Source organism: Nicotiana attenuata, unplaced genomic scaffold (assembly GCF_001879085.1).
Source record: "Nicotiana attenuata strain UT unplaced genomic scaffold, NIATTr2, whole genome shotgun sequence".
NCBI classification, from domain to species: Eukaryota; Viridiplantae; Streptophyta; class Magnoliopsida; order Solanales; family Solanaceae; genus Nicotiana; species Nicotiana attenuata.
In genome coordinates this window covers 172,040-183,942 of record NW_017670633.1, presented here as the reverse complement: position 1 = coordinate 183,942, position 11,903 = coordinate 172,040, and the positions used below count along the sequence as shown (strand labels likewise).

The 11,903-nt window shown below is 40.3% G+C and overlaps 1 long non-coding RNA gene across 9 annotated transcripts; it reads right to left on the bottom strand.

Moving 5' to 3' along the window:
- Positions 1-1,007: 1,007 nt before the first annotated feature.
- LOC109241724 lies at positions 1,008-5,388 on the bottom strand. Of its 9 annotated transcripts, none has more exons than XR_002070284.1 (7): positions 5,175-5,373; positions 4,712-4,776; positions 4,506-4,615; positions 3,582-3,660; positions 3,388-3,471; positions 1,806-1,963; positions 1,008-1,380 (listed from the first exon to the last, which is right to left on the bottom strand). It is a non-coding gene; the product is annotated as an uncharacterized LOC109241724 (long non-coding RNA). The 9 variants fall into 9 exon arrangements; XR_002070282.1 differs by having other exon boundaries at positions 3,582-3,643; positions 5,175-5,372; XR_002070285.1 differs by having other exon boundaries at positions 3,582-3,634; positions 5,175-5,372.
- Positions 5,389-11,903: the final 6,515 nt, after the last annotated feature.

The following is an 11,903-nucleotide window of genomic DNA, read 5'->3' as shown; positions in this document are numbered from 1 at the left end:
GAATACATAGAAGTGTGAGCTTTAGCCATGATTTTTTCCTGAAGACCACCTATATTTGGAACATATAGCCGCCCTTGGTGCTGTAGGGTACCATCATCCACGCCAAGAGAAAAAGTTTTAGCCTTATGTACCAACAATAGATCATTGTATTGCTTTTCCTTGACCTCCGCTACAAGCGATGATTCAGCCCTATTCTGCATAATTACCCCTCCTTCATTAGAGTCCGCAAAATGAACTCCCAAACTTGCCAACTGGTGAACCTCCCTGGCCAACGGCCTCCAACATACCTCCAAGTGATCCAAACTACCCATAGATTTCTGGCTAAGAGCATCCGCCACAACATTGGCTTTTCCCGGGTAATATAGAATATCGATGTCGTAATCCTTGAGAAACTCAAGCCATCTTCTCTGCCTCAAATTCAATTCCTTTTGCTTGAAAATATATTGAAGGCTCTTATGGTCCGTGAATACATCCAATAGACCCCATACAAGTAATGACGCCAAATCTTAACTGCAAATACCACTGCCGCAAGTTCTAAGTCATGTCACTATAACATTTTAGGTCTTTAGCCACCCTTGAAAAGTGTGGCCTAAACTATCAAAAAGTGTGGCATTTGATCAAAGGCCACACTTTTCAACTTTAAGAAACGCTTTTCTAGGGGTGGCCTAAACTAGCGTAATCTTTTCCCAAAGACAACGCTTTTTAAGTGTTGCTTTAAAGGCCACGCTTCAAAAGTGTGGCCTATAAGGTACAAATGCTACGCGTGTAATACCTCGTGTGGCAACATTTTTCATGTCCTAAGGCTACATGTTTAAATCGTTGACTTTTCTACTTTGAGGCCACCCTTATAAAGTGTTGTCTTTGTTAATAATTTCATATATCTAGTAATCACATTTATCATCAAATATATATATTATTATCATAAATTTTGAGATTATTGCAAAAATGTGTAGATCTCAAACACTACATTAATCAATAATAAATAACCAAAAAAAAAAGACTTATAATGAACTTCGAAAAAGAAATATGTATCATGTACTACATTAATTAATAAAGCAAATTTCTTAAAGGTAAGCTACGGGAAATGAATTATACAATATCTGATGTATTCTATCATGAATAATATTTTAAAATACATTATACTGCTAAAGCTAGTATACGTTAGCAACCCAATTTGTTATCCCCTTGGTCCTTAGCACCCTTCACATCAATCTTCTTATTTTGCAACTGATCCATTTTCGGCAGCTTGACCACTCTAGTAATCTAAGCAACATGTGAGCTTCCCTTGTTCAAATGAGCAAAAATTTTTGAAAGTTTTTGGCCCTTAAGTTCCCTAATTGTAATCTCTTTGTTCTTTTCAGTGGTTTTACCTTTCCATACCTGCAATTGAGACAAAAATATATGCATTGTTTGTTATAGCCTGCTACTAATTTGAAAAAAACTCTCTATACCAGCTGCAATTAGATAATATTAGATGAGTACTATAATGTTGGAGGGGTTTAAATATGTGAAAGCATTAATTGGAGGGGAAAGGGGGATATTGGAAGGGGGAAATCTAATTTTCTAAAGGATCCTGCTCTTCCTTCAGAATGACGACTTATTCACCAAGAAATCATTAAAAAATCAGCACTCCTAGCGGATAGAAGTCGTTGAAGTACTTGACAAATAAACTTTTAAAATAAATAGAAACATGGCTACTAGAGAAATACTTATAAATTAATTTTACCATTTTATTTATCAGAATAGAATTCAGAAGTATGAGTAAACAAGTTATCAAATAAACTAACTTACCATTGTTGCCTTACCTGAGATACGGTGCAGATCCAGATGAAAATATTCAAGTGTGCTGATAGATTGTAGATCATACTGACTAGTTTAGCTACCAGTTTTCTTTTCCTCCTTCACTCATCGCCACCTTTAACTTTACTCATCTCGGGCACATATAAAATAAACCAGCAACAATCTGCAAGCACCATCACTAAAACTATTTCTATACGTATATATGAGAGACAATAAGCAGAAGCTTTCCAACAAATACTGAAAGAGATATATATTATTAAAAAGTATGACAAGTCTTTTAGGAATATCACACTTCACTCTACATGTGATATTAAGAGCAAATAAAAATAAACCTATTAGTTCACTAATTAGAATGGCTTCTAAATATATTGTTACTAGTACCATTTTTCGCGTAATGAACCTACTGCTACGACAAAGTGATTCCAAACCAGTCAAGCAAATGGATCCACAATGAATACCAAGCTGTAACAATTCAAAATCTCATGCCACAACTAAAAAGAATCTTAAAAACACTTGCTGCTGCACTATGTTCTACAATATATGAGGTAGCTCATTTTTATTCTACAATATATGAGGTAGCTCATTTTTAAAAGTTGGATTATCTATAAGGTATAGCCTAATGACACCAGCAACTCATTGAACTTGCTGTAAAGATTTCAAACCAATTTGGATAACCATGAGGTATAGAGCTTGTTTGGATGGGCTTATTTTAAGTAGCTTTTAAGCCAAAATAGCTTTTAAATCATAAGTTAGAATTTCTAGCTTTTGGCTTGTTTTTGTCATTTTAGCTTAAAAACAAGTGCTTAAAAGCACTTTTTTACTTTATCCAAACACTACAAAATGACTTAAAAGCTATTTTGGCTTAAAAACACTTAAAATAAGCCAATCCATACGGGCTCATAGTCAAACAGCAGCAACTCATCGAAACCTCATCTAAAGCACTCAAATTCCTCTTCACGAATATGGTAAATTGTGTCCAATTTGCATCCCCTACTATACCATACTTGTTGACAATTTAAAAAACATTGAGAAACCACTTAATCAAAGCTACTAAGAAAGTCAACAAAAAGATGTGAATTCCAAAGTCATCAATGGCATTGGTTAAATTTTCATTTGCACGCTACTAATGGTATCAGAAATGGTTCGCGTGGTTTGTGATTCTTTTTTCTTTGTGTGTGTGTGTGAGTAACATGCAAAATTTTTCAACATTAAGCAGTATGGTAATCAACATATACAACAAATGTTCGAGTGGGTCCTAATTAAACATAATGCTAACAAAGCCAAGATAACCTAGAAGCTATAATTTGATGCCTATCAAAGGGCTTCAATCCAGTAACATAGAAAACACACGTTATCCGACAAAGATTCATAAGTAACTGCAAAAATACTACAACAGACAGAATAAAAAACCAACAAAAGGAATCAAATTGGCTGACCCTTTAATTGCTGATCAAGAAAGATCATTCACAGTCACAAATGTTGTGAGTAAACAGAGAAAAGTTCAAAACTTTATATCCTAATAAGAAAAATACAAGAAGGGGAACAAACAAAATACTGATTGGGGTTGATGAAAAGTTGAAAACTTACTCCTGTTTTACCAGGAATGGAGCAGTGCCACACCATCAAGTTCACTGACCCATCCAAAAGTGTCTCTGGCTTAGCTACAAACCCCTAAAAAATAACCAAAATAACCATTCAAAAACAAGTAGTAAAATTTACAAATCAAAACCATAAAGACTGGATATCAAGAAAGAATTTTTAAAATAAAAATAAAAACTAACATGGGGGTGATTTTTGCGCCAAGCTTTGCGCTCCTCTGCAAGACAGCCACGGGCTATACCTCCTGACATTACTATCTTTCTCTTATCCCAAACAAAAGGAGAAACCAACTATAACTTCTTACAATAATAACTACCAACTATCATAAACGAAGAGAACTAAGAAGCAGAGAAGGTAGGACTTCGAAGTACGGATCATTTTTGTCCAACAACCGATACAACAAAAAATTTGTTAACATAGAGAAAATGAGAAAAAGGCTCAAAGAAGATGCAAATGGTATAAGTAAACTGTAAAACAACCTATCAATCTTCGGTGAAGCATTCACAAATAGAATCTATATGAACATCAAGCACTAGTTAAGCATCATATTCTTTTTTTCATGAAGTAAAAGGAGTTCAGAGGATGCAAATAAAATTACAATTGAGAAAAGAATATGTTTGCTCATGGACAAGCTAATCCAAAATTAAGGAGCACTTATGCATTTGATGTTACAATTTACTCATTTTCTTGTTTTAATTAAGAGGTATATTATTATTCATTGCTTTCATAGAAGAGTATTGGCATGTTGCACAACTCCACTAACTGGACACTGTATATTAACAAGTTATTTTACATCAAACTCTTGTACTTGATTTTTTTTCATTCTTAACTAGATGTCTTGTATAAGATGACAACTTTTCTAAAGGCAACTGGTTCCAAATAACCAAATGCTAAGAAGTATTGATAGTGTCAAATATTATAGAATGACCGAAACTTTATACCCAAAAGCAGCGGATGTATCATAGGTATTGTACAACATGTCATTATCATAAGCTCCAATCTGACATCTTAATGATGTCTAAAGAAATAAAATAAATAACGAGAGCTACTATAAACAACTGGCATAACTATAGGAAGTACTGTGCTATTCTTTTATTCCCACTTACAAGGCAAACAAGGAAGTAAAGAATGCGGAGATGGCCAATTTAATCAACACCCACATGAAGTCTTCTTCATTATTCACTACTGTCAATGCCAAAGCCAGCTCTGCAGCTACCTATATATGATGGATTATCCAAAACAAACCCTTATGAATGGGCAAAATAAAAAGAACTAAACAAATATTGATTTAACGTCAATTAAATGGTCTTACAATGGCTAAAAAATTTCCAACTTGAGTTGTCAGTGAAGGTTTTGAAGAAGCCAGAGTTCAATAGCCTTCAAATGGAATGAAAATTACTTGTAAAAATGAACAAGCTGATAGATGGATAGTATAGTTAGGATTTTTTTCGGATTATCTATAGATCTTAATTAGCTCCTTTATATAGAGTTGTTGAGTCAGTTATAGTTTCTAGTCCAAATTCAGTTCACCAAAGACTAAGTTTTAATAGACTAATAAGGCTAACCGGAAATAGCGAGATGAGAACAATAATACGACAGAATAGAGCAAAATCAGAAAGAGGCTGCTAGAATGAGCGAGGCGACAACATAAATTCTAGACAATAGGAGAAGATAAGAAGCATACAATGCAATAACTAAACCTACAATACAGAAAACACATATTGGTAGAGAGATAGAAGTAGAAAACCGAAGAGAGAAGAGAAGAATGTACTCACAGAGATTAAACTACTATAGCCCTAAAATTTGGCTAGGGTTTTCGACGATTAGAAGCAGCAACAAACTAAAGTTGACTCTTTCTGTCTCTGTGATGCCTTTGGAATTAGGAATAGAATGAATTTGGGAAAAAAATATGGATGAATTGTGGGGTAGGAGGAAATAGGGAATGGAAAATCAAAATAGAACTTAGCAAAATAGCGGGTTCTCTTATTTGCTTTTTCAAAATGGGGGGGAAATATTTTATTAAGAGGTTGGGGGGAAAATTTTTGGTGAAAATTTTTAGACTACACTTAGAAAGTGTAGCTTTTAGGATTGATAAATAGCAACGACTTGAAAGTGTTGTAATATAGGCAAATAAGTGTTGCCAAATATTTTATGATTTGGCAACACTTAATGAGCGTGGTCTTTAGTGTCTAAAAGTACACTTTTAAAGTGTAGCCTAAACCTCGTAGCCAAAAGTCGGAGACAAAGGCCACCCCTAAAAAAACGTTCTCTTAGATGCTTTTGGCAACACTTCTCAAGCGTTGTCTAAAATTAGTGTTGCCTTAGGACAAATTTGTTGTAGTGTGTGTTGGATAGTTCTTTTCATAATTCTTGAGTTGCCTAGAATCATAAGCTATAACCTTGCCATCTTGCATTAACACACACCCAAGCCTGATCCTTAAAGCATCGCAATATACCACAAACCCCTCTGTACCCTCTGGCAGGGTCAATACCGGTGCCGTAGTCAATATTGATTTCAACTCCTGGAAGCTCCTTTCACAAGCATCGGACCATTGGAACTTAACCACTTTCTGCGTCAATTTACTCAACGGAGAGGCAAGAGTAGAGAACCCCTCCACAAACTTCTTGTAATACCCTGCTAAGCCCAAGAAACTACGAATCTCTGTTGGAGTTGTATGTCTAGGCCAATTATTCACTGCTGCAATCTTTGAGGATCAACCTTAATTCTTTCTCTAGAGATGACATGACCCAAGAATGTAACAGATTCAAGCCAAAATTTAGATTTCGAAAACTTCGCATAAAATTGGTGCTGATAAAGAGTCCTCTTGACTTCGTGAACATAAAAGAATATCATTAATGAATACTATCACAAAGGAGTCAAGAAAAGGCTTGAAGACTTGATTAATAAATCCATGAAAGCTGCTGGGGCATTTGTTAGCCCAAAAGACATCACCAGAAATTCAAAGTGCCCATACCGGGTCCTAAAAGCTGTTTTCAGAATATCCTGCTCCTTGATCTTCAACTGGTGATACCAACATCGTAAATCAATTTTGGAGAAGTACTAAGCACCCTGAAGTTGATCAAAAAAATCATCTATTCTTGGTAGGAGATACTTATTTTTGATAGTGATATTGTTGAGCTTCCGGTAGTCAATACACATCCGTAGCGACCCATCTTTCTTTCTTACAAAGAGAACCAGTGCGCCCCAAGGCGACACACTCAGTCGGATGAAGCCCTTCTCTAACAAATCCTTCAATTTTTCCTTTAGTTCCTTCAATTCCACCGACGCCATTTTGTAAGGTGGAATAGATATAGGTTGTGTGCGTGGCACCACATCGATCCCAAAATCAATCTCCCTGTCTGGTGGAATCCCAGGGAGCTCATCCGAGAAGACATTTGGGAATTCATTCACAACTGGCACAAACTCTAGTGTAAGTGCCTCAGCATCAATGTCCGTAACCCGGACCAAATGGTAGATACACCCCTTGTTAATCATCTTCGTAGCCTTAAGATAAGAAATAAACCTACCCTTTGGCACCACATTATCCCCCTTCCATTTGACAACCGGCTCATTGGGAAATTCAAGCCTCATAATTCTAGTTTGGCATTCGAGCTTAGCATAAAATAAATACAACCAATAAATTCCCATTATTATATCAAAATCAACCATCCCCTATTCAACGAGGTTAGCTATGGTATCCCGACCACACAGAGTGACAACACAACCCCTATAAACTCGCGCGACCATAGCAACATAAGGAGCAACATAAGGAGCAACATAGGACAAAGTGGAACCGGGATCAATAAGGGCATACATATCACGAGATTGAATAGTCAATATACATGTGACAACATCTGGAGAAGCCTCCGCACTTTGGCAACCACTCATAGCATAGAAACGACTGGGTCCTCCCGAACACTGTGCATCACCCCTACATGTACCACACCCTGCGGGTGCTGGAGTGCCTCGACCTGGAGAGGGTGCTGAAGATGTACCAGCTGCTGGACTAGATGGCTGTGTTGTGCCCCTGCCTGCACCCTAGCGGGATAAACAACACTTCCTCTGGATATGGCCCCTTAATCCGCACCCGTAGCATATGGGTAAGTCCATGTAGCAAATCCCTATGTGCATCTTCCCACACCTGGGCATGGGGGCCTCCGCTGCTGCTAGGATCTGCCTCCTGACCGACCCTACTGGTGGGGTCCCCTGTTGCCCTGACTGGGCGTGAAACGACTCCACTGGTGCTGCTGACTGGGCCCTGATGGCGGTGCACTGGCTGAAGACTAAGCAACAGACTAGGATGTCCTTGATGACCCTCCATTAAAAGCCGATCTTCCCCCACCAAATGACTCCCCGAAGTTGCCCGCCGATCGGGCCTTGCTGTTACCCTCTCGCTCCATCCTGTTCTTCAACTTACCATTCTCTGTAGCTTGGGAAAATGCTGCCATCTTCCCATAGTTCATATCTGAATTCAAGGCAGCTACAGAATCCTCATTAATAACCAAAGAACTAAGGCCCTGAACAAACCGGCGCACCCTGGCCTCCATAGTGGGCAACATGTGAATAGCATACTTGGACAGGTGTGCAAACTACTCCCACACACATTTGCTACCTTGCTTTAGATTCTCAAACTTAGCTGCACGGGCTGCCTTTGTCTCAGAAGGCAGGAAATGATCCATGAAGGCGTCAGCAAACTCGCTCTACCTCGTTGGAGGGCTCCCCTCCTCATGGGAATTCTCCCACAACTGAAACCACGAATAGGCCACAACTTTTAGGCGGTAGGAGGCCAACTCCACTCCCTCTGTCTCAGTGGCATGCATAACTCTGAGAGTCTTGTGCATCTCATCAATAAAATCCTCCTCAGGATTAGCACCTGTGAACACTAGAGGATCTAACTGGAGGAACCTGTTTACCCTGTAACTGGTAGAATCCCCTTGATGGCTAGAAGAAGTAGGGGCAACATTAGATCTCTGGGCTTGGGAAGCCACTATTTGAGCCAAAATCTAAATAGCTCCCCAAAGATCCCCATCAGAAACACTAGGACCAGAAACTGGGGCTGGAGGTGGAACCGGAATATCAGTTGGAGGGATCGTCGTACCCTCAGCAGATGAAGGAACCGGTGTAGTGATTCAGGCAGTGTGGTAGTCGGGGGAATATCCTCACCTCTTGGGTACTCACCCGTATCGTCATATAAAGAATCAACAGCCACTCCTGGGGTGGCGTTGGCTCCTTGGCCAGTTCTTGCTCTCTTCTTAGGTGCCATGTACTGAAAATTAGAGTAATGCACGAGTTAGGGGAGGAACAGTCTCACCATCAGTTTTACCGCACGATCCAGAATATCAAAGAAGGGTATGATTCCTAAATGCCCAAGTAGCCTCCAACTTATAGATGTGGTCGACAACACACCGATAAGAAGGACCCTACAAGACACGGCTCCGAGACATCCTAGGATACTTTAAAACCTTAGGCTCTGATACCAAGTTTATCACGTCTCAACCTCGGGGAGCGCGACCGGCACTCAACCGAGTGAACCTGGTCGAGCAAGCCTATTATACACTTCCTACCCAACTCACTTATAATCAAGAGGAGGCATGTTTTCATTAATTAAACAATAGGAAGATCATGTCAACATTACCAAAATGTTTCATCATTTACGTCATTGCTAAGTTCCAAAATATACACATCCTTATGATTGAGTGAAACAAGATACTAAAACACAACATAAACCGCTGACCTTAAAAACACCCATATACAACCCACATAGTGTCTACGGAGCCTCTAAATAGATATAACAGAGTACTACAAAAGTGCCGGCAACAAGGCCCCGGCTATACCTCAAGTACATCACATAAGGGACAAAAGATGTATGACCCCGAAATGAGATGGGGCTCACCAAGACTGCCGGGAGGAGGATGTACCGCTAACGCTGATCAACACTGCCTGCTATGGAATCACCTGCATCCATTTAAGACGCAACGTCCCCGGCAAAAGGCATATTAGTACCATTGAATGGTACTAGTATGTATAACTAAACACTATCTCATTAGAATGACCAATGATAGAAGAAGGAAATAATCATAAAATCAATAAAAGCCTTAAAACAACACCACAACATCAAATTGAGAATCTGTATACGGTAAAATCAGAGGGTCCGATTTTCGGCCATTACAACGCCTCGGGAGCAACGTTTCCAAAGGCTCGAAGCCACACTCGAATCTTACCCCGAGGGGACGTCAGTGTCCAGCATTGAGACAACACAAATTGATAGTTACGGTGGAACAGTGGGAATTTCCCTAGGCGCATTGCTAGGACCGACAAAGCCTAGAGGTCTAGCCTTGACCCATATCTGGGCAGTAGGTGGCTATACCTGCCCCATATCTTTGTAATTAATAGTTTTGTACTATATTGGGATTCCCCCCTCATATATAAAGGGGATCCTTGTCATTTTGTAGGGATCTGTTGCTCCATACGAAAATATACAAGAACACTCTCTCTTTCTATTACATTCTCTTGAGTTCACTACTTCACTTATTGCTTGCATTCACTGGGTTCTATTTATTGTTCATTATTTATTGCTTATTATTGGCCAAAAAGAGTCGTCATTGATCTTATTCTAACTGTTGGTCGCCTATCGCTTATCCCCGATAGCTCTCAGTCGAGCCTCAGACTCGACCCCGAGGTCCTCGAATAAGCAAGCTCGAGGCCCCGATTATTAACCATTCAGTTCGGTTATCACCTTGCTCTCAAGCTCTAATCTTGTTTCTAAGTCTTTCACATAGCATCAACTGCTTAACAACCGGCATAAAAATAGATCACGTATTTTTAGAATCCCATAATAAAAATTAATTGTTATTACCATTTTCTCGGTAAACAGTTTGGCGCCCACCGTGGGGCTAAAAATAATAGTGATTATTTTCTTGCTGGTTTAACTACGTAACGCAAGTTATCTTTCACACTTTTTCTTGTCCAAGATCTTTGATTTCAGGTCAAATGTCTAACTCAGTAAATGCACGTGAAAACATCAACCTTGAAGACCATGGAGAAAATGGTGTTGACGTCCCAGGTCTTGGTGTACCACAATGAAACCCTGAGAACGCATAAGAACTGATTCCTGTGGACGCGGTTTCACCCGACGCTCAACACGTCGAAATAAGCTCCTACACCAACAGGAGCATACATCAAGGCGACCAACAAGAAGCCCAAAAAACCCTAGCTCGGGAAGAACGGGAGGTTAGCCTTCACGTTATTTTGAAATATTGCAGGCACAACAGCTGGCTATCACTCCGCTGCAAAGTCACCAGAAAACACCTAGCATGGTAGCGCCGGGAACGGCTCCCCGGGCCGAGCATGTATCGGAGAGATCAAACAACGGGTCGGCAACTGACCCTGCCATCGTAAAGATGCTCGAGGACCTCACGAGGAGGATTGAATCGGGCGAGAAGAAGATAGAGGCCAACAATAAAAAGGTCGAGACTTACAATTCCAGGGTCGACCAGATCCCGAGAGCACCCCCGATCCTGAAAGGTATGGATTAAAAGAAGTTCATACAAAAGTCGTTCCACAGGAAGCGGCTCCGAAACCCATTCCAAAGAAGTTCAGAATGCCCGACCTTCCAAAGTATAATGGAACATCGGATCCTAATGAGCACGTCACTGCCTACACTTGTGCAGTTAAAGGCAACGACCTGAGGGACGATGAGATCGAGTCCGTCCTGCTAAAGTAGTTCGGGGAAACGCTTTCTAAAGAGGCAATGATGTGGTATCACAACCTGGCCCCAAACTCAATAGATTCATTCACCATGCTGGTAGATTCTTTCATCAAGGCACATGCTGGTGCCATCAAAGTAGCAACAAGGAAATCCGATGTCTTCAAGATTAAGTAGAGGGATAATGAGATGCTGCGAGAGTTCGTATCTCGCTTTCAAATGGAACGAATGGAACTACCACCAGTCTCCGATGACTGGGCAGTACAAGTCTTCACTCAAGGTCTGAACGAACGAAGCACGGTGGCTTCGAAACAGCTGAAACAGAACATAATCGAGTACCCGGCCGTGACTTGGTCGGATGTTCATAACCGATACCAGTCGAAAATTAGGGTTGAAGATGACCAGCTAGGGGCCCCATCGAGCTCAATATACCCAAGCAGGCTTCTGGCAAAGGAGCCAAAACCAAGCAAAGAAATGTACCGGCCACACATCGAAGACAGAAGAAATGCCCCGAGGCGCAACATACCCCGCAATGACCGAAGGATGGACCGAGGATAGAATCCTTGGGGACTCGTCAACAGGGCCAAATTTGATAGGCACATAGGGCCAATAGAGGCACCTCGCTTGTCAGAATACAACTTCAACATCGATGTATCAGACATCGTGTTCGATAAGTAAGATCAGAGACGCCAGGTGGCCCAGGCCCGTACAATCAGACCCCTCACAAAGGAACCACCCCTTAGTGTGTGAATTTCACAACACACACGGGCACATGACCGAAGATTGCCAACAACTCCG